Below are 22,733 nucleotides of genomic sequence, written 5' to 3'. Positions count from 1 at the left end.
ACCCACCTCAGACCTCGACATGTCTCACCCTCTCCTAAAGGTTGCAGCTCTCTACTTCTAGCCCAGGATACACACGGCTCATTTCACAAACTCAACAGCATTTTATCTGTCACAGCATCTCTCTGTTTCTCCATAGGGGTTTCAGATAACACAAAGCTGCTATAGGACAGGATTGGAAGAAAACCTCAATGAGACAGCCAAGTGTCCTGACGATGGCATTTGATTCAGGGAGACTCAGCTCATTCCCCAGCCCCACACACTGCATTGCCCACAGCCCCACAGGGCAGAGCAAAGCTGGGACACGTGTTCCCATGGACACAGCTGCAGGAAAGGACCCACAAGATCAGGCTGTGACTCTGCAGCTGAAACTCCCATCCCCAGAGAGCCTGACAGCAAGAACCAGATCACACCAGCAGTGACCCAGAGCAGCGGAGCAAGAAGGAAACTGCGGTGAGGGTGGGTGTGAGAGAGGCCAGGGCAGAGGCAGCCGGGCACTCAGACAGCATCACCCTTCCCCAGCTGTGCAGCCACCTCCCACACACCAGCATTGCCGGGCAGCTGCTCTCAGCCCCTGTGCTCTGCAGAGGGAACTGGAGCTCTGGCTGCACAGGAGCTGCTTCATGCCTTGGAGCCCCCGGCCCTGAGGGCAGAGGCTTTGCTGGCTGGGAGAGGAGGCGAGGGGGCTGCTCACAGGAGGGATCTGCACTGCAGGGGTCATAAGGGGTTTTCTGTGTTCTTCCTCCCATACCAATTCCAGGTTTAGTTTCCTCTCATTTCTGATCATTTCCCTGCTGCCTGGACATTCTCCCCCTGGGAGGTGTTTCCCTGTCCATGTCTTTTCCCTGTCAACACTCACAGACCATCCCACCCTCTGTGCCCTCACCCTGGCCCTACAGATCCTGCCTGTTCACAGGGCACTGCCTGGGGGCATCTTCCCGTTTGCAGGTTGGAAAACAGGACAGGTCAGACTAAGGCTGAGGGGTTCAGCAGATGTGATGCAGGTGCTGTGCACAGGCAGAGCAGCAGCTGAAGGGATGTTATGAGGCTTCTGGCAGATGTACTGATGACTCTGAGTTGCAGTTCAGGCGTATCAGTGACTGCTTACAACTTGAGAGCTCCTTTTTCATTTATCTTTTCCTACACCCCACCACAAGTCTTGGAAATGGAAACTGAAAGGACAGATTTGAGAAAGCTCCATATCTTTATAGTAATACTTGTACAGCTCTTCTCCTTGAAACCTCCTTTTGGAGGAGCAGCCCTGACCCATGGAGAACCCAACAGCAGAAGCACCTTTCCTGCCCTGCCAGGGGTCGCTCCTTCCCCCCACAGCTTCTCCCCTCAGTGTTGTTGGATCTCCCCGGGCAGGCTGAGCACTGACCCTGGCAGGCGGCAGAGTCCCTGCCCCGGCACAGCCCTGGGGTGCAGGGACCCTGCTCTGCAGGACAGCCCTGGGCACCCCTGCCTGCTCACCCAGCTTCACAGCTGTTCAAAATTGCCTGACAAGAGCCCCCTCCTCACAGATCCCTCAAGCTGTGCCTCTCCTAACTTCAGGAGATGCCTCCAGGAGCTACAGCTGCGTTGCCCTGCACCCAGAGACTTACCATGGCAAGGCTGCAAAGATTTCTCCTCCGTGAGCTCTCAGTCATCCTCCCCATCCTGACCACCTTTCATCTCTCTCTGCCTTGCTCGTCTCCCTGAGATCCCCAGGCAGAGCCCTCAGCCCTGCTGCGCTTTGCAGAGGAGCTGCTCCTGGGCAGAGCTGTCTCTCTGCAGCGCTGCCGCTTGCCATGAGCTCCCTCTGTCCCAGGAGCCCAGCCCAGCGCAGCAGCACAGGAGCAGCCCAAGGCGCTTTAATGACCCGTCTGGTGGATTTGCTGCTGAGTCCATGAACCTCAGACCCTGGAGGAAGCTGAAGAAACCTCTCAAGAAGCCCAAGTCAGATTCAAACTCCAAAGTTTCTTGTAATGTTAATGGGTTCCCCTGAGGAACACTAGTCAGGAATTGACCCCAGGGTCTGGTTAGAGAAGAAAACTGGAGGCAGAGATGACAGGTCAGGACAAGCAAGGTGAAGTCTCTCTGATGCTGAGTAAACCTGGATGTGTTTCATTAACCAAAGGGCCAAGCCCTGACCCCCAGCCCTGGGAAGGCAGATCCTGTCCCTCCCACGTTGCCCAGGGCCCTTCCTGGGACAGTGTGATGTGGGGCTGTGCAAGGCCAAGGGCAGGACTATGGTCCCACACCTCCCAAGTTCCTGGCTGGGGACAAGGAGGCCATGAGGCCCCTGTGCTGTAAGGACAAGGTGTCTCCTCACAGGCATCAGAGGTGGAGACAACAGCCACAGCCAAGGGGAGAAGGAGCTCATGCCTGTTGGGGGCTTTCAGCCTCTTTACATCCCTTGATCCTCTCCACGACAGCCTGTCCTATGCTGTGGCATCACCTGCACCTCTTTCCCTGCAGGCTGGAGACATCCCCCCTGCTGCCCACCTTGCTCTTGTCTGAGCATCTTCCTTCCTTTGCTGATCTCTCTCCATCCTCCCCAGCTGTTCCTTGAAGCACAAAGCCTTGGGCTGATGCAGACTCCCTCTGGGTGACCTGCTCCACCACAGCACTGCCCTTCCACTCACATTCCTTGCTGCTCATGTCCGGCCTGGACCTCCCCAGCTGCACTTTGTGCCATTATTTCTTTCTCATGCTCTTTCTCACTATGAAGAAAATCTCCACCATCTCGGAAACCACCCTTCCAGCACTCTCAGGCTACTCCTACACTGCTGCAGCCTCCCCAGCGCTGCTGGGCCAGAGCAGCCCAGGTCCCTCAGCATCCCACACCATGTGCACAAGGTCCTGAACCCTGCCTTGGCACAGCCCTGCACTCTCCAGTTCCTCCCTGCTTCTCCAAACTGGGAGCCGCACACTGGCACACACCCGTGTGTGTGGGGTCACACCAGTGCTGAACCGAATGGGATGAGAACTCCAGGTGTCTGGGTGCCCACGCTCCTCCTCATGCAGCCCCGTGTGCAGCTGCCTTGGTCATGGTGAGCGTGCAGCACGGGCTTGTGTGGCGGCCCTTGTAGTGCCCAGGCCCTTCTCCTCAGGGTCCCTGCTCAGCGTGTCAGGTCCTGCTCTGTCCTGATGGATGGGGTTATTCTCCTGCCCCGATACAGGACTGGCCATTTCTCCTTAAGAGATTCGTGATGGTGGAACCCCAAAGTTTCTCCAGGTCTGGACTCTCCCTGGGCTGCTGCAGCCACGGTCCCTCCAATTCCAGCCAGGGCAGGGACCACTCGCCCGGGGAGCCCCCGGTGCCCCCTAAAGAAAAGGGGCCTCAGCCTCCAGGACTCTCCTGAGCCCAGGAAGAGGCCACAAAAATGGCAGCAGTAGCAGGGTTCCATCAAGAGTTTATTCAAGGAAAAAGAAATAATTTCCAATTTCCCTAGCACAGTCTTTCAGTGCTGCTTTCTCCTCCTTATGCTGGTGCCTATCCCTGACTGCTGTGCCCCACTTTCGGTGGCACCAGATTGTTGGGGGGCATGGCCATGTGCCCCCACAGGCTTTGTCATTGGTGCCCTCACTCACAAGGGAAAACCCATCTTGTCACTCCCCACATAAAGGAGCTCCATACATCCAAGCAACTTCTTCACTCTGAGGGAATCCCACTGCTGACCCTTCCAGCCCGTCTCTCCTGAAAAGCCTGTACCCAGCCATTGCAGCACCCCAAGCTGTGTGACTTGTCCCACCACGCCTGGCGGTGACTCCATGGGTGTCAAACAGCACAGGCTGCAGCTTGTCCTGGCTGTGCCCTTGGCTCAGGGCATCAGTGCACAGTTGGGCTGTGGCACCTCAGCTGTAGCACCCGGCCAAGCTCTGAGAGTTCTCGGGAAATCTGGTGGGTATCAAGAATCCAGATCCTCATGTGTGCAAAGGTTTGATGTCAGAGCAGAGCGATGTCACAGTGCTTGGCAGATGGAAAGTTAGGGCTGAAATTGGGCAACAGGAGAGTGAGCAAGCCCTGCTGTCCCCAAGGCCAGAGAGAAACAGGGCTGGGAATGACAGACCTGGAAGGAAACGTGTGTTTTGTCAGTGGCGTCTCTGCTGCCCCTGAGGTATTTGGGCACTGATCTCTAGGAATGACAAGGTGCTGCTGACAGGCCCAATGTGACAATGGTGTGTCTGTCCCTTGATTGTGTTATCAAGGGGGTGAGAACAGGGTGGTCACTTTTTTTCCGGGCTAAACAGACTCAGGTCGCTCAACCACTCCTCATAAGACTTGTGCTTCAGACCCTCACCAGCTGTTTTGCCCTTCTCTGAACTTGCTCCAGCACCTCAAGGTCTTTCCTTTTGTGAGGGGGCCAGAGCTGAATAGAGGATTCGAGGTGGGGCCTCACCAGTGCCCAGTACACGGGAAGGTCACTACCCTGGTACTGCTGGCTGTGCTATTCTTGGCGGACGTCAGGACGCTGGTGGCCTTTTTGGCCACCTGGGCACACGCTGGCTCCTGTTCAGCTGCTGTCAGTCAACACCCTCAGATCCCTTTCTGCCGAGCAGATTTCCAGCCGCGCTTCCCTGAGCCTGGAGCCTTCATGGGGTTGTTGTGACCCAAGTTCAGGACCTGGGACTTGGCCTTGTTGAACCTCAGACAACTGGCCTCAGCCCATCAATCCAGCTCATCCAGATCGCTCTATATGACCTTCCTATCCTCCAGCAGATCAACACTCCTTCCCTGCTGTGCTGTGCTTTACTTGGTGGCCAAAATAGCTTTGAGAACATGCTGACATTTTTGTTCTTGCTGAACAGTGCTGGCACAGCCTCAAGGCCTTCTGTGTTTCTCAGTCTGCCCCAAAAACAAGAGGGCTGGATGTGGCTAAAGGGTGGGAGGGGACCAAGCCAGGACAGCTGACCCCAACTGACCAAAGAGATATTCCACACCATATGGCATCATGGTCAGCAACCTCATACAATTGTTCTCAGTCCATCATTTCATCCGGTCCAGATCCCTCTGTGTGGCCTTCCCACCCTCCAGCAGATCAACACTCCCACCCAATTTGGTGTCACCTGCAAGCTTACTGAGGGTGCACTCGATCCCCTCGCCCAGATCATTGACAAAGAGATTAAACAGAACTGGCCCCAATACTGAGCCCTGGGAACACCACTAGTGACCGGCCGCCAACTGGGTTTGTTTCTGTTCACCACAACTCTTTGGGCCCGGCCCTCCAGCCAGTTCTTTCTCCATCGCAGATACACCATCCAGGCCATGAGCTGCAGCTTCTCCAGAAGACGCTGTGGGATACGGTGTCAAAGGCTTTACTGAAGTCTAAGTGCACAACATCCACAGCTTGTGTGGCAGATTAATTCCCCCACGACAGACTTTCCCTCATCTGCTAAGCCGGTCACCTTGTCACAGGAGGAGATCAGGTTGGTCAAGCAGGACCTGCCTTTCATAAAGCCATGCTGATTGGGCCCGATTGCTCGTCTAGTATGTGTGACCCCCCAGTCCCTTTTCCAGCCCTGTTCCTGCTCTTCCTGGGTAGGGCCTGTGGGTACTTTGGCAGAGGTTCTTTCCCAGCCACGTTCGTTCTGCTGGGCTGTCACCTCCAGAGACAGAACTGACCCCACAGTCCCCTTCACAGCCACACGCTGCTTACTGGATTATGAGTTACTGAGACACAACTGACCTCATAATACCACACCCATCCATCCGCCTCCTTAGCACCCAGGACCCAACCAAGACTGAAGTGTGTTCTACATGGTCCTACACCTGCCCTTCTTTCCCACAGGCCCTAGACACCCATCTCGCTTCCTCACATTTTTTCAAATTTGTCAAATATATTTCCTACTAACAATGTGAGTGAAAAGCACTCCTCACTGGAACTGCTATATTTATGTTAACACTTCTATATCTCCTCTTTTGACTTTTTTTTTTTTTTACTATTCTTCTACCTATTCTCTTTCCAGAAACATCTCCAAGTCAAAAATTATTTCAAATCACAGAATACCTCAGGTTTGAAGAGAGCCCTTGTCTCACTCATCTCACTCTTCTGCTCAGGGCAGGGTGAACCAGGGGAGGTTGCTCGAGGCCTCCTCCCAAGTTTGCATCATCCACAAAGGAGCTGAAAGTGCACTCTGTTACATCATAGAAGGGGAGAATAAAGACATTCAACAGTGTTGGCCCAAGTGCTGGTCACTGAGAGATGACACTGGTAACTGGCTGCACGGAGGACTTTGTACCACTGATGATATTTGGGCTTGATGGTTCAGCCAACTTCCCACCCAGCATCCACTTCTTGAGCCCCATCAGCAGCACTCTGCCCAGAAGGAGACCATGTCTGAGGCCTTGCAAACGCCCTGCACACAACATGCCTTTCTTGCCCCTGTCCATTTGGGTTCAGCAATCCCTTCCTTGTCCTTCACGTTCCTGGAAATGGCTGCAGGAGGACATGTCCCATCCCCTTCCCAGGGAGGGAGGTAGGGTGGCCAGCCTGTTATTCTCTCAGTTCCTCTTCATGCTCTTCTTGAAGATGGGTTTGAGGTCTGCAATTTCTAAGGACCCCAGATCCATTCTGGTTTCTATGGTACTTTGGACAGCACAATCCAGAATTACAGGCAAGGGTGACATAGCAGACTGGAGGACTTCCAATGAGCCTGTCCAAGGCAGCTGAGATGAATCTCACTGGGCCACTGGGGTTTGTTCCTGGAGTCACACACAGAAATGTCAGGGTTCCATCAAGCATCCATCTCTGAGCTGGCCTCATCGGCTTCTCATGGTCCCAGGGATGCTCAGAGTCTGTTCCTTTTCAACACAGAGGCAGGAGTCACAGTGTCCCTATGGCCTCCTGTTGCCACTCCCAAAGGACGGGAGACACCTCAGCCCTGTGGTGTGTCACCCTGCTCTGCACTCATCTGAGAAGTGCCACATCATAAGGAATGGACACAGGGACCTCGTTTCAAGGAAGAACATCCCAGTGCTGCATTCAGGCCATTTCCCATGGGGTGTTCCTCCCAATATGAAGTGACCTCAAGACCTTGTCTGTGCCACAGGCCTTCATGTAACCCCAAGGAACAGTTAATGGTGTTAGTTCTCACTCGCGTTCATGTCACCTCACGTACATGATGTGTGTGCTCACATCTCATCTGTACAATACAGACTCAGAGTACTGAACTACTCATACAGTGTCCATCCATGGAGGGAAGAGCAACCTCTGTGAGCTGGGGAGAGAGGCCAGTGCTGGCAATGGTGGTTGTGAGGGGCCAGTCCATGACGATGCCCTGGGGCAGCTTCCGCGGGGTGTCCAGTGCACAGGGGCACAGCCCAGCCCCTGCTCTGCTGGTCCTGCAGGTCTCTGGCAGGAGGCCTGGCTGTGAGAGGACACTGCTGCGTGCCCAGCCCTGCACACACACACTGTTTATCTCTACACTGGTGTTTCAACCTGCAGGCTGCTTTCTTGTGCATGTTCTACAGAGAAAGTTGAAGAAGACCTAAACCTTCAGGCCCTGCCCATAGGAGATCACCTTCATTATGGAAAGGCTGTTGTGAGGCCAGCTCTGTCACAGCAGTGCCCATGGCCTGTCCCTGCCTGCGCTCACAGGACTCACACACAGCAGGACGGTGACCAGGCTGCCAGAGCACTCAGGCCTTGCACCAACACAAGGGATGAGAAGGAGAGTGTGGGAGTGGAACGAGAACAGCTCTGGAAGGCCAAGCGCTGGTGCTCCCTGGCAGGGCTGCCAGGCTGGACTCTTTTCCCCTCCTCCCATGCACACAGGAACTGTCCCTGCAGCTCCAAAAGGCCTTGCAGGAAGGATATAATGAAAAACAAGTCACTACAGACACATTTATTTTGTTTAAAGGGAAAGAGAGCATGGCTCCTGATTTACACTAGTGGTTATGAAAGAAAAGCAGACAGAGAATTAGAAAGGGGATGACAACATTATCACAATAAAAAACCAATCAATAACATATAATACAGATGACAGGCTGTATCTCTAATTAGTTACATTACAATTCCTATTCAGAAGCAGATGGGCAGTTTATTGTTTCAGAAAACAGTAAGATATGAGTTTCCACAGGGCATCCTTGAGCTCCTGGTTCCTCATGCTGTAGATGAGGGGGTTCACTGCTGGAGGCACCACTGAGTACAGAACAGACACCACCAGGTCCAGGGATGGGGAGGAGATGGAGGGGGGCTTCAGGTAGGCAAACATAATGGTGCTGACAAACAGGGAGACCACGGCCAGGTGAGGGAGGCACGTGGCAAAGGCTTTGTGCCGTCCCTGCTCAGAGGGGATCCTCAGCACGGCCCTCAAGATCTGCACGTAGGACAGCACAATGAACACAAAACACATAAAAACTAAACAGGCACTAACCACAATAAGCCCAAGTTCCCTGAGGTAGGCATCTGAGCAGGAGAGCTTGAGGATCTGGGGGATTTCACAGAAGAACTGGTCCAGGGCATTGCCCTTGCACAGTGGCAGTGAAAATGTATTGGCCGTGTGCAGCAGAGCATTGAGAAACCCAGTGGCCCAGGCAGCTGCTGCCATGTGGACACAAGCTCTGCTGCCCAGGAGGGTCCCGTAGAGCAGGGGTTTGCAGATGGCAACGTAGCGGTCGTAGGACATGATGGTGAGAAGAAAATACTCTGCTTCTATCAAGAATGTAAACAAAAAGAGCTGTACAGCACATCCTGTGTAGGAGATGGCCCTTGTGTCCCAGAGGGAGTTGGCCACGGATTTGGGGACAGTGATGGAGATGGAGCCCAGGTCGAGGAGGGCGAGGTTGAGCAGGAAGAAGTACATGGGGGTGTGGAGGTGCTGGTCACAGGCTATGGTGGTGATGATGAGGCCGTTGCCCAGGAGGGCAGCCAGGTAGATGCCCAGGAAGAGCCAGAAGTGCAAGAGCTGCAGCTCCCGTGTGTCTGTGAACGCCAGGAGGAGGAACTGGGTGATGGAGCTGCTGTTGGACATTTGCTGTCTCTGGGCATGGGGCACTGTCACAAGAGGGAATAAAAGCGACACGTTAGGGGAGACTTCTCTAAGCAAAATCAAAGCCATTTCACATATGCCTTCCCCCTGCTCCACACCCCTTGTCCTTTTCCAGACCTCCCTTCGGGTCCGTGGCTGAGCCCTGGGTGGTGCTGGCTGGAGGTGCCGTGAGGAGCAGGGCCTGTGCCCGCTGGCTGCCCAGGAGTCAGCCCTGCTCTGCAGCAGGGGTCATGGAACGGGGGGCAGGGGACGGACCTGGGGTTCAGCTGTGTCAGATGGACCCGTTCCTGGTGCAGAAGGGCCTGTCAGCATCTGCACTGTCACAGAGAATGGAACAGGATGGTAAAATGAAGTTTGAAATGCTTGGGGTTTTGACAGCTTCACAGAATCACAGAATATTAGGGATTGGAAGGGACCTTGAAAGATCATCTAGTCCAATCATTCAACTCCCCTGGAGAGTGTTGTTGGGTGTCAGAAACCCTCAGCATTTCTGCTGCACTCAGGGAGAACAGAGCGAGTCCTGCGAGACCAGAGGATGCCTGTGGGTCAGTGCAGAGTGAGGGCAGCTGCTCTGTCCCTCCGTCTTCCTCCATCTGCCCTGGGCTGGCACCTTTCTGAGATGGTGATCACACTGCCATGTTACCCTGAAAAGCCACCAGGCACTGCTGAGAGCAGAGGGACCCACCTCAGACCTCGACATGTCTCACCCTCTCCTAAAGGTTGCAGCTCTCTACTTCTAGCCCAGGATACACACGGCTCATTTCACAAACTCAACAGCATTTTATCTGTCACAGCATCTCTCTGTTTCTCCATAGGGGTTTCAGATAACACAAAGCTGCTATAGGACAGGATTGGAAGAAAACCTCAATGAGACAGCCAAGTGTCCTGACGATGGCATTTGATTCAGGGAGACTCAGCTCATTCCCCAGCCCCACACACTGCATTGCCCACAGCCCCACAGGGCAGAGCAAAGCTGGGACACGTGTTCCCATGGACACAGCTGCAGGAAAGGACCCACAAGATCAGGCTGTGACTCTGCAGCTGAAACTCCCATCCCCAGAGAGCCTGACAGCAAGAACCAGATCACACCAGCAGTGACCCAGAGCAGCGGAGCAAGAAGGAAACTGCGGTGAGGGTGGGTGTGAGAGAGGCCAGGGCAGAGGCAGCCGGGCACTCAGACAGCATCACCCTTCCCCAGCTGTGCAGCCACCTCCCACACACCAGCATTGCCGGGCAGCTGCTCTCAGCCCCTGTGCTCTGCAGAGGGAACTGGAGCTCTGGCTGCACAGGAGCTGCTTCATGCCTTGGAGCCCCCGGCCCTGAGGGCAGAGGCTTTGCTGGCTGGGAGAGGAGGCGAGGGGGCTGCTCACAGGAGGGATCTGCACTGCAGGGGTCATAAGGGGTTTTCTGTGTTCTTCCTCCCATACCAATTCCAGGTTTAGTTTCCTCTCATTTCTGATCATTTCCCTGCTGCCTGGACATTCTCCCCCTGGGAGGTGTTTCCCTGTCCATGTCTTTTCCCTGTCAACACTCACAGACCATCCCACCCTCTGTGCCCTCACCCTGGCCCTACAGATCCTGCCTGTTCACAGGGCACTGCCTGGGGGCATCTTCCCGTTTGCAGGTTGGAAAACAGGACAGGTCAGACTAAGGCTGAGGGGTTCAGCAGATGTGATGCAGGTGCTGTGCACAGGCAGAGCAGCAGCTGAAGGGATGTTATGAGGCTTCTGGCAGATGTACTGATGACTCTGAGTTGCAGTTCAGGCGTATCAGTGACTGCTTACAACTTGAGAGCTCCTTTTTCATTTATCTTTTCCTACACCCCACCACAAGTCTTGGAAATGGAAACTGAAAGGACAGATTTGAGAAAGCTCCATATCTTTATAGTAATACTTGTACAGCTCTTCTCCTTGAAACCTCCTTTTGGAGGAGCAGCCCTGACCCATGGAGAACCCAACAGCAGAAGCACCTTTCCTGCCCTGCCAGGGGTCGCTCCTTCCCCCCACAGCTTCTCCCCTCAGTGTTGTTGGATCTCCCCGGGCAGGCTGAGCACTGACCCTGGCAGGCGGCAGAGTCCCTGCCCCGGCACAGCCCTGGGGTGCAGGGACCCTGCTCTGCAGGACAGCCCTGGGCACCCCTGCCTGCTCACCCAGCTTCACAGCTGTTCAAAATTGCCTGACAAGAGCCCCCTCCTCACAGATCCCTCAAGCTGTGCCTCTCCTAACTTCAGGAGATGCCTCCAGGAGCTACAGCTGCGTTGCCCTGCACCCAGAGACTTACCATGGCAAGGCTGCAAAGATTTCTCCTCCGTGAGCTCTCAGTCATCCTCCCCATCCTGACCACCTTTCATCTCTCTCTGCCTTGCTCGTCTCCCTGAGATCCCCAGGCAGAGCCCTCAGCCCTGCTGCGCTTTGCAGAGGAGCTGCTCCTGGGCAGAGCTGTCTCTCTGCAGCGCTGCCGCTTGCCATGAGCTCCCTCTGTCCCAGGAGCCCAGCCCAGCGCAGCAGCACAGGAGCAGCCCAAGGCGCTTTAATGACCCGTCTGGTGGATTTGCTGCTGAGTCCATGAACCTCAGACCCTGGAGGAAGCTGAAGAAACCTCTCAAGAAGCCCAAGTCAGATTCAAACTCCAAAGTTTCTTGTAATGTTAATGGGTTCCCCTGAGGAACACTAGTCAGGAATTGACCCCAGGGTCTGGTTAGAGAAGAAAACTGGAGGCAGAGATGACAGGTCAGGACAAGCAAGGTGAAGTCTCTCTGATGCTGAGTAAACCTGGATGTGTTTCATTAACCAAAGGGCCAAGCCCTGACCCCCAGCCCTGGGAAGGCAGATCCTGTCCCTCCCACGTTGCCCAGGGCCCTTCCTGGGACAGTGTGATGTGGGGCTGTGCAAGGCCAAGGGCAGGACTATGGTCCCACACCTCCCAAGTTCCTGGCTGGGGACAAGGAGGCCATGAGGCCCCTGTGCTGTAAGGACAAGGTGTCTCCTCACAGGCATCAGAGGTGGAGACAACAGCCACAGCCAAGGGGAGAAGGAGCTCATGCCTGTTGGGGGCTTTCAGCCTCTTTACATCCCTTGATCCTCTCCACGACAGCCTGTCCTATGCTGTGGCATCACCTGCACCTCTTTCCCTGCAGGCTGGAGACATCCCCCCTGCTGCCCACCTTGCTCTTGTCTGAGCATCTTCCTTCCTTTGCTGATCTCTCTCCATCCTCCCCAGCTGTTCCTTGAAGCACAAAGCCTTGGGCTGATGCAGACTCCCTCTGGGTGACCTGCTCCACCACAGCACTGCCCTTCCACTCACATTCCTTCCTGCTCATGTCCGGCCTGGACCTCCCCAGCTGCACTGTGTGCCATTATTTCTTTCTCATGCTCTTTCCCACTATGAAGAAAACCTCCACCCTCTCTGAAACCACCCTTCCAGCACTCTCAGGCTACTCCTACACTGCTGCAGCCTCCCCAGCGCTGCTGGGCCAGAGCAGCCCAGGTCCCTCAGCATCCCACACCATGTGCACAAAGTCCTGACCCCTGCCTTGGCACAGCCCTGCACTCTCCAGTTCCTCCCTGCTTCTCCAAACTGGGAGCCGCACACTGGCACACACCCGTGTGTGTGGGGTCACACCAGTGCTGAACCGAATGGGATGAGAACTCCAGGTGTCTGGGTCCCCACGCTCCTCCTCATGCAGCCCCGTGTGCAGCTGCCTTGTTCATGGTGAGCGTGCAGCACGGGCTTGTGTGGCGGCCCTTGTAGTGCCCAGGCCCTTCTCCTCAGGGTCCCTGCTCAGCGTGTCAGGTCCTGCTCTGTCCTGATGGATGGGGTTATTCTCCTGCCCCGATACAGGACTGGCCACTTCTCCTTTTAAAATTTCGGAGATTCCTCAAGTTTCTCAAGGTCTGGACTCTCTCTGGACTGCTGCAGCCGCATTCCCTCCAATTCCAGCCAGGGCAGGGACCACTCGCCCGGGGAGCCCCCGGTGCCCCCTAAAGAAAAGGGGCCTCAGCCTCCAGGACTCTCCTGAGCCCAGAAAGTGGCCACTAAAATGGCAGCAGTAGCAGGCTTCCATCCAGAGTTTATTCAAGAAAAAGGAAATAATTTCTAATTTCCCTAGCACAGTCTTTCAGTGTTGCTTTCTCCTCCTTATCCTGGTGCCTCTCCCTGACTGCCATGCCCCACTTTCGGTGGCACCAGATTGTTGGGGGCCATGGCCATGTGCCCCCACAGCCCCAGGGCTTTGTCATTGGTGCCCTCACTCACAAGGGAAAACCCATCTGGTCACTCCCCACATAAAGGAGCTCCATACATCCAAGCAACTTCTTCACTCTGAGGGAATCCCACTGCTTACCCTTCCAGCCCGTCTCTCCTGAAAAGCCTGTACCCAGCCATTGCAGCACCCCAAGCTGTGTGACTTGTCCCACCACGCCTGGCGGTGACTCCATGGGTGTCAAACAGCACAGGCTGCAGCTTGTCCTGGCTGTGCCCTTGGCTCAGGGCATCAGTGCACAGTTGGGCTGTGGCACCTCAGCTGTAGCACCCGGCCAAGCTCTGAGAGTTCACCCGAATGTACCATCTCCGGTAGCAGTGCCGGCCATGGCAGCGTGTCCGGCTGCGGCCACATCTTCTCTTTCACCAGGACCAGGTCACGGTGGAGTGGCCACCTCCCTGTCCTGCCAGAGGATGCAGCTCTGCACCCCCTGCCCCGCTTTTAAAGGGTGCCTGGGCAGGGCCCTTTGTGACATCACCAGTGATGTCACAATGCCCCACTGTGGCAGTTGCACATCCCCCTGAGATCCAGAGCCTTCAGTGGGGAAGCCGATGGCTCCTTCGCACCTTTTGTGCCCCACTGTGCCTGTCCCCACGTACACACCAGGGTGGTACCAAGGTGCTGACAGCCACATTCTCCCCTGCCCTGGGCAGGGTGACTTCACCTGCACCAGCTGGGGGGCAGGACGGGTGGGACCCTCAGTCAGTTGACAGGGTCCTCAGCAAAGGAGGTGCCCAGAGAAGCTGAGAAGCTCCTGGACTATGTTGTAATGCCCACAGCCTGTCACATCCTGCCCTCAGGTATGAGTGCGGAATGGAGGGAATGGAGGTTCTAGTTTTCCTGTTTCTGGGAGAGACTTTCATGCTCGGTGGAGGAGGGAGCTGAAGGTATAATGGGTAGGACTTCTTTCATGCTCTGTGAATGTTCTTTTGGATTATGCCACCTTGATACCAGTTTACTCAGTTTATCAAGGGGTAAGCCCTTTATTATATCTCTGGGAACTCCCTTTTTAATTCCTAAAAACCACCATTGTTGTCAGATCTTAGGTTTTTCTCCCTTTCCTCTTTTAATATGCAGATGCTGCTTTCTCGCAGCACTGGTAGCAGCAGCAGTACCAGTAGAAAGGGGCAGATTCTTTCCTTCAATATGATGGATTGCTCTTGACCTTTCATCTAGGATTTTTACAGGGCCATATTTCCTATTATATAATGTATCAATTCTTGTGCTACTTCCCCCCACGTCCACACCTTTTTAGTATTTAGTTGGTTGGGGGAAGTCGGGGCAGGGGTAAAGAGTGAATCAATGGTAGTGTCAGGTCCATCCCTCTGGCTCCCACTTCTGGTACCCTGACTTCTAATCAAACCTTCCAACCTTTCTACTGGGCTCATCAATGCGATTGTCCTTTGAAGGTTTAAGTGTCTCTGGGAGTCCCCTTATCAAGGGAGTCATCATGTCAGGACTCATGGGCAGCATCATTGAGGATTCACATTTGGGAATCAATTTTCTTTCATGTATCATTTGCAAGCAGGCTGCTTTGTGTACACTTTCTAGTGACTGATCAGGTGTGCCAGTGATTGCCAGGGGCTCTCCCCTTTCTAAAGGGTTTAGCCCTCCAGCCCAATAAGCAGCTCGCTGGGTTAGGGACCATGAGGCACGTCTGTCACCAGTTGTTAAGAAAACTCCATGCCCCCAGTAACCATTAGCTTCCTGTTCACTTCACTGAATTTGGTCTCCCCCAGTTAGGGATATGTGCCACACGTGCTCCGTTTCAGATTCTTTAGGGAGGCGCCCATACTCTCTCTTTAGCTTGGCCAGCTCGGTGGCAGTGTAAGGTGTTTGCTTAGTTGTAATGTGAGGGTCAGTATCCTCTTCATTTGCATGAAAATATTCTGTTTTCACTAAGGGTCTCACGTGTGGGTATTCCTCATCACGTTTTCTCATCTCCTCCAATTCTTTCTGAGGGTAAATTTGATTTATTTGTTGCATACTTTTCTCCTCTAGCTCCCGCTCCCTCAGCACTCCCGTGCTTCTTAAACATTCTTCCTTTAGAGTAGCTTTTAATGAGCGGTTTTCTTCCCTCTCTTTTTCTAATTGTTGTGAACAATTTTCTAATTGTTCTAAATTGGATATTGTTTTTTGCAAAATCTGCACCAGATTTTCAAGGGATTCTATAATTTTGCTTTCATTACTACGCTGCCTGAGGCGATCTTCAATCACTGTGACTAGGCTGGCTCCTCGGACAGCACAGGCTGTAGCTTTGCTGTTATCTGATTTAAATTTAGACTTAGTCTGTAGAGAAATCACTTGGTCCACTACATTCTGTAAATTAGCCCAATTATCATGAGCCCAGTCTTCTCCAGATACGGAGGGTCGAGCCCCATACTTTGCTAAAAGTGTGTAGAACGAATCTCTTATCTTTCCCTAACCAAAAATCTTGATTGTCAGCCTTTTCATTCATTCTTTTTATGAAGGGGCCAAACCCACGTCGGGAAGGCACAAGTTAGTTATACAAAAGCACAGCAACTGCTGTGTCACCCTTCTCTTTCCCGAGTGGTTGGAGGGGACAAAAATCTGCTACGGGAAGGCTCAACATAGTTACGCGAAGACACAGGATTGCCCCTTCACTATCCCTAGCAGGCAATTCTCATCAACATGAGAACAACACCCATTTTTGCACTTTGAGATCCCAGAGACAGAGCCCTCAACTCAAGTTTGGAGCGCTCAACACCGAGGTGTGTGTGGTGTGTGGGAAATCTGAATCGCCCCCCTTGGTTTCTGGACACCTCTCACCTTATTAGTTAGGGCCAGGTGTGGCTGGAGCGAAACTTTCTTCTCCTGTTACAGACCACACAGTACCTGCACTCCTCTGTTTTCTCAGAATCCTGTCGTGACACCAGTTTAATGTCACGGTCCTTTTGTTGATGGCCTCATGATGGTTCGTTTACCTTGATCTTGAAGCGACCAAAATGCCAAGGGGTTATAATTTAATCAAACGGTGTTAACTTTATTATTTTGCCCGTAAAGCGGCACGCGATAGCTAAAGTGGAGAAAAGGGGAAGAGAAAAAAAGGGGGAAAGGCGATTAGCTACCACCACGAGTTCCAAAGGCATCCCTATGGTCTCAGGTCCCGTACAGCGTCCTGCCGGTCCTCCGTCGTGATCCGCGATCCTTTGGTGGGGACATCTCAATGATGTTCAGTCACAAGCCACCTTTTATGCTTCTTCACCCCTCTTCTCTCCCATTGATTGAGGCCAATCTCCGCCTTCGTTTCGCGATCCAGGCTGAACTGTGCAGGCCCAAATAGTCCCTGCTTTGTTTGCCAGAACTTGTCTGTGCCTGCATCACCTCGGTTCAGGGGTCTCTTACTGGTCCGCTGGGTGACCTCTAGACCTTCGTCAAGCCTCTGCCCATGCTCTGCTTCGCTGGCCTTAGTAGCAGGGAGGAGGTGGGGGCAAGTTTGGCTGAGGCAGCAGGTGAAAATCCATCTTCTGGACAGCAGCTATTGTTACCTGTAGCCCCAGGTCAGAGAGACCTGTACAACACAGTTCTTTTCCTCAGGCCTCTCTCCAAGTCCTTGTACAGTTCTTTCTATCAGGGCATCTGTTCTCCAAGTCCCTGATGGCGATGTTCAGGCAAGTACTGTTCTTCGAACCAGCTCTTATAGGAGGTCATGGAGAACACGCAGCCAGGCTCTTCACCATGGTGCGTGGTGGAAGCACAGAAGAGAATGGGTGGAAGGTGAGAGAGGTTCAGCCAGGACATAAGGAAAAGCTTTTTCCCCAGGAGCTCAGCCAAGTGCTGTCTCAGGTCACCCAGAGAGGCTGCACAGGCTCTGTCCTTGCAGGTTTTCAATCTCTGATTGCATCAAGGCTTGAACACCTTGGTCTGACCCAGTTTGTGACAGGTTGGACTGCAGACTCCTGAGGTCCCTTCAACCTCACTTCTCATATGATCCCATTGTGATGCTGGGCTCTGTTTCTAACTGGTCAGAGCAGACGATTATGGGCCATGAGTCCACCTGTGCTGGAGGTGACCATCTAAACCAACATCTCAACCAGTGAACCAGCCAACACCTCAGTGTGACACTCTGGGCAAAGTGTGAGGAGTCCTGGGCAGGGAAGGTTTAGAGGGCATGGGGCGCTATGCAAGACACAAAATGATCTTGGCTTAATACCTGTAGGCCCATCAGATGTCAGTTAATGTCAATGAAAATTAAAATAAGAAGAACTGAAGACAAAGATCCAAAGCAAAGGAAGGTGTCAACATACTTGTCTTTATTTTTCTTTTTTTCTTTGGGAGGGTTTCTTTTCTTTGAAAAGCAAAGAGTTTGCCAGACCTGGGAATGGATTTAGGACACAAATGTCTTCAGCTCCAGGGACACAAACACCTGGTGCCAGTGTAGATGCCCCAGGAACCCCTGCCCAGGCTCCACTGCATCGCAAGGTGCTCTGGTCTCCCCCAGGTCCTCTGTGATAGATGCCAATCCCAGGCCAGCACCTCCCGTGCACTGGGGCCCCTCAAATGTCCCTGGCTGTTTACGGTGAGACAACTGATGACTGATGTCTGCCTGGAAAGGTGCACTTCGTTGTTGGTGGTGGGGTTTTTTTTTGTTTGTTTGGTTTTGGTTTTGGTTTGTTTGTTTGGTGTGTTTGTTTCTGAGTTTGATTGTTTGTTTGTTTTTAACATATTAAAACAAAAAATCCAAAACAAAGAAAAAAACCCCCACCACAAACACAAAAAAATGCTAAAAAGTGAATTAGTGGGAAGTGTACTAAGGGTACGAAAACAAATATTGGTCTTCCCCTGTACTTCTATTACCAACACTCTATTATTTCATCTCCCTCGTCATTCAGGCGTTTCTGCCTCTCCTGATTAAATGTCCATGTCAAAGGACAACTTTCCAGCAGACTGTCTGGACGTTTGCCCTTCCCAGTGCTCTCAGGTTTCCTCCTCCACTTGCTCTTTGGTCATTCAGTTGCCTCTGAACTGTCTGGTTTCTGCTTCAGAGCTTCAGGGAGTTACAAACTTGCCCCATTCTTCAGAAGTCTAATTAACGTGGTAGTTAACGTGTTAATTGTGTTTATGTATATCCTTTCCTATCTCTCTGTCTAAAACAGTTCTTGTGTGGATGTCCCTTGTGGATGGTGGACCTCATTAGATCCAGCTTACACACACAGTTGAGGAAAGTGGTTTAGTGTTTATGAAATTCCGTAGTGTTTACACAGGAGAGCAGGTGGGAGCTGGTGTGCAGGAGCTGCAGCATCCACCTGCAGAGCTCAGTGCAGAAGTCTGATGTGAGGAAAAGTGATGCAAGTCCCAGGTGGCCAAGGAGGGAACGGGCAGACTGGGGGTGGGCGGTGAGGAGCAAGGGTGTCCATACAGTGTCCAGCCTCAAGGGACTGTTCTCCTGCCTGTCCAAATGTCTTCAGGAGACCCTCTGGATCAATGTCCATTGCAGAATGCTGCTGTCACTTCTTCTACACACTGAAAAATGACAGAAAATACCCTTGAAAGAAAAACCCTCCTTTATGAAATCTTCTTTGAAATCTTCATCAGTAAGTGTCCCATTGAAACCTCTCCAGTTAGTTCTACAAGTCTTGAAGATTGGAAGAAAATTAAGAAAGAAACATGGCTCGTTAGGGCTTTCTGTGTTTTAATGAGCCCCATGGCGTATTTGGTGCTGAGTCCATGAACCTCAGATACCAAGGACAGACTGAAGAATCTCCTCAAGAAGCCCAAGTCAGAAGCAAAGCCCAAAGTACCTTGAAGCATTAATGGGCCCCACTGAGGGCTGTTACTGACAAAGCCTCCCCAGGGACTCGTTAGAGCAGATCATTGGAGGCAGTGATTGCATCAGGCAAAGGCAAAGTGCAGCAGCTCTGATGCTGAGAAAACCCTTGATTTGTTTGATGAAGGAGAATGGCCAAGCCCTGACCCCCTGCCCCTGGGAAGGGAGATCCTGTCCCTCACGTGTGTCTCAGGGCTCTTCCTGGGGATGTGGGGATGATGCCCAGTGCAGGACAATGGTGTGACACTCCCTGGGGGGTGCAAGGAGGCAATGGGGTGCCATCGCCATGACAACCATGTGTCTCCTCTTCGGCCTCGCTGTCAGGGACATCAGCCATAGCCAAGGGGACAAAGACATTGTGACTTCCAGGAACATGCAGCCTTGCCAGCGCCCTTGGCCATCTCCACCACGATCCATCCTACACTGTCCCAGGCCTGTGGCTGTTTCCCCACAGGCTGCAGACACCCCATGCGCTTCCCCAGCTTCTTCTCACTCCAGTGTGTCCCCACCTGTGCTGCTGAACAGCCGATCCCAGCAAGAGAGAGCAAAAGGGCAACAGGCAGAAAGACCCAAGGGCCAACTGCAAAATGGCAGAACGGCAAAAGGCCGAACCAACATCGAACTCCTGACAGAATGAAACTTCTGAATGGAACTAACCAAACCAGCTGGAAAACCCAAAGTAACGGATGTAACAAGCCCTAAAAGCTGGCTCCAGCTTTAGACTGAGCATGACGCTAATCATAGGGAATATTTCATTGATCAGCCTGCATGTCAACCCACGTGCTGTCCTGTCTGTGTCCCCTCCTGCCGAGTTGCATCTGCAGATGGATGGCCAAAGAAGCCCTTGGTTTCCCTGACAACAGCAAAGATATCAGTGAGTTCTGACATTCCTTTCATACCAAATGGCAAACACCGTAAAGCTGCTAAAAGAAAAAATTAACTCTATCCCAGGGAAGAAACCGTGTTATTATTCTCATAGCAAATCTAAACAAAAGACTGTAGTAGCTATGAAGGAGAGAGATTCAAAATGCATGAAGAAAATTAACTCAATCTCAGTAAAAACAGCACGTTTCCTCCGCCTCCACTTCACCAGGCTAAAGAAGTTTGGGTCTCTCAACATCTCCACACATGACCCAGACTGTCTCTGGCCACACGACAGCTCCTCCCCGTTCCTCCAGAGTGGGGAACCTCCCACTGGGACACCCTGCTCCAGATGTGACCACACCAGTGCGGAGTCAAGATGGACAATAACTGCCCTTGGCTGGGTGGCCACGCTCCTCCCAGTGCAGCCCAATGTGCTCATGGGCATATTCCTGTTTAGCACCACTGAGAACTGACTGAACATCCGGGCTCAGAGGGTTGTGACCAGGGGCACAAAGCCCAGCAGGAGGTACCATGAGGAGCACTGAAGGACACCTTGTCCCTACCCAACATCTCCTCCCCACAGGTGTCTCTTGGGTCCCTGGAACCATCGCAGTGACAAGGGGGAGAGCACTGCCTGTATGGGGTGGAGGAGATGGGGTCTGGAATGAGGGTCCTGGGGCAGTTTCTCCTGGTTGTTCATGCAGCAACAAGCTGGGCTGGATATTTGGAGAGAGGAACTCTTCCTAAGGGCCTCCAATGGGCTTGGGGATGGTCTACAGTCTCCTGCATGCTGCCTTTTCTGGTGGAGATCACAGAGGCTGCCGGCCCTTTAGAGGACCCAGGACAGGCCTTGTCCTTCCTCTGGTCACAGCTGGACCCCAGTTCTCCAGCTCGGCCCAGCTCAGGAGCCTTGTCTAGGGGTGACTTTTGGGGTAAGGTTGACAAGAGGGGTGCATAAGTTTGTCTTAAGGACATGTGATGAGCACCAGGACTGAAGTACCAGAGCAAAACGATGTGGCTTCTGGGCGAATACTTTCTTCGGTGCAAGTCGTGACACAGGGTCCCAGACTTGCTTTCCATGCCACCCTTCACAAGGGATGATGCACTAAGAGATGGCAAGTGGGGGACACCAATCCTTCTGCAGCTACTTCCCAGGCCTGGTGAAGCACCAGGACAGCAAGGACTTCTGGCCCTGCACCCTGAACTCTGGGTATTATCTTGGGGCAGCTGAACACCAGCATTTTTCTCTCCAAGGCAATTTCCAGCCCCGGTCAGCTCCTGTCTGATCTCCCCCCATCCCTCCTCTGATCTGGTCTGGTGCTCCTGGCCCCTTCCCTGTGCTCCCCACAGGGCCCCAACCTGGCACTGGTGCTCTACAGAGCAGGTTGGCTGCAGGACCATGGGGTGACTCCACACTGGTTGTGCTGCTCAGTGAGGGACACAGATGCAACTGCATGGGCTGCACTGTCACTGAGCTCTTTCCCGGGGGTCTAAAGCTCTGGAATGAGTTGAGAGCATTTCTTGGGACTCATTGGGTTTTCTGCTCATTTTGGTTCAGCAATCCCTTCCTTGTCCTTCAGGTGCCTGGAGATTGGTGCAGGAAGATGCGGCCTATCCCGTTCCCAGGGATGGAGGTAGGCTGACCAGCCTGTAATTCTCCAAATTCTCCTTCCTGCCCTTCTTGAAGATGGGTTTGACATCTTCCTTTCCCAAGGACCTCAGAACTCCCGTGTTTCTGCTGTCACTTTTGAAAGCACAATCCAGAATCATGGGCAAGGGTGATGTAGCAGACAGGAGCACTTGCAATGAGCCTGTCCCAGGCAGCTGAGATGAATCTCACTCGGCCACTGAGGTTTGTTCCTGGAGTCACACACAGAAATGCCAGGGTTCCATCAGGCATCCACGTCTGAGCTGGTCTCAGGACTCCTTATGCACCCAGGGATGTTCAGAGACAGAGTCTGTCCCTTTTACTCACAGAGGCAGGAGTCACAGTGGGTCTCTGGCCTCCTGTTGCCACTCCCAAAGGACGGGAGACACCTCAGCCCTGTGGTGTGTCACCCTGCTCTGCACTCATCTGAGAAGTGCCATGTCATGAGGAATGGACGCAGGGACCTCAGTTCAAGGAAGAAGATCCCAGTGCTGCATTCAGGTGATTTCCCATGGGATGTTCCTCCCAACATCAAGTGACCTCAAGACCTTGTCTGTGCCACAGACCTTAATGGAAAAACAAGGAATAATTTATGGTGTTTGTGATCACTCGCGTGCGTGTCACCTCACGTACATGATGTGTGTGCCTACATCTCATCTGTACAAAGCCAACATGGACTGCTGAGCTACTCATTCAGTGTCCCAGCAAGGAGGGAAGAGCAACCTCTGTGAGCTGGGGAGAGAGGCCAGGGCTGGAAATGAAGGTTGTGAGGGGCCAGTCCATGATGATTGTCCTGAAACTTCTTCTCAAGGGGTGTCCAGTGCACAGGGGCACAGCCCAGCCCCTGCTCTGCTGGTCCTGCAGGTCTCTGGCAGGAGGCCTGGCTGTGAGAGGACACTGCTGTGTGCCCAGCCCTGCACACACACACTGTGCAGCTGTACCCTGGTGTTTGCATCTGTGGCCATTTTCTTGGGCATGTTTTTGAGAGAAGGTTTGGAAGAAGAGCTAAACCTTCTGGCCCTGCCCTGAGGAGATCACCTTGCCATCTGGAAAGGCTGTTCTGAGGCCAGCTCTGTCACAGCAGTGCCCATGGCCTGTCCCTGCCTGCGCTCACAGGACTCACACACAGCAGGACGGTGACCAGGCTGCCAGAGCACTCAGGCCTTGCACCAACACAAGGGATGAGAAGGAGAGTGTGG

At 53.2% G+C, this 22,733-nt stretch overlaps 1 protein-coding gene across 1 annotated transcript in view; it reads right to left on the bottom strand.

The window, feature by feature from the left end:
- Positions 1-22,733, bottom strand: part of LOC135999369 (olfactory receptor 14J1-like) — a 29,551-nt gene that overhangs the window by 5,684 nt on the left and 1,134 nt on the right. The gene's annotated exons all lie outside the window — the stretch shown is intronic.

Source organism: Caloenas nicobarica, chromosome 28, assembly GCF_036013445.1.
Source record: "Caloenas nicobarica isolate bCalNic1 chromosome 28, bCalNic1.hap1, whole genome shotgun sequence".
NCBI classification, from domain to species: Eukaryota; Metazoa; Chordata; class Aves; order Columbiformes; family Columbidae; genus Caloenas; species Caloenas nicobarica.
This window is presented reverse-complemented; position numbering and strand designations above follow the sequence as displayed.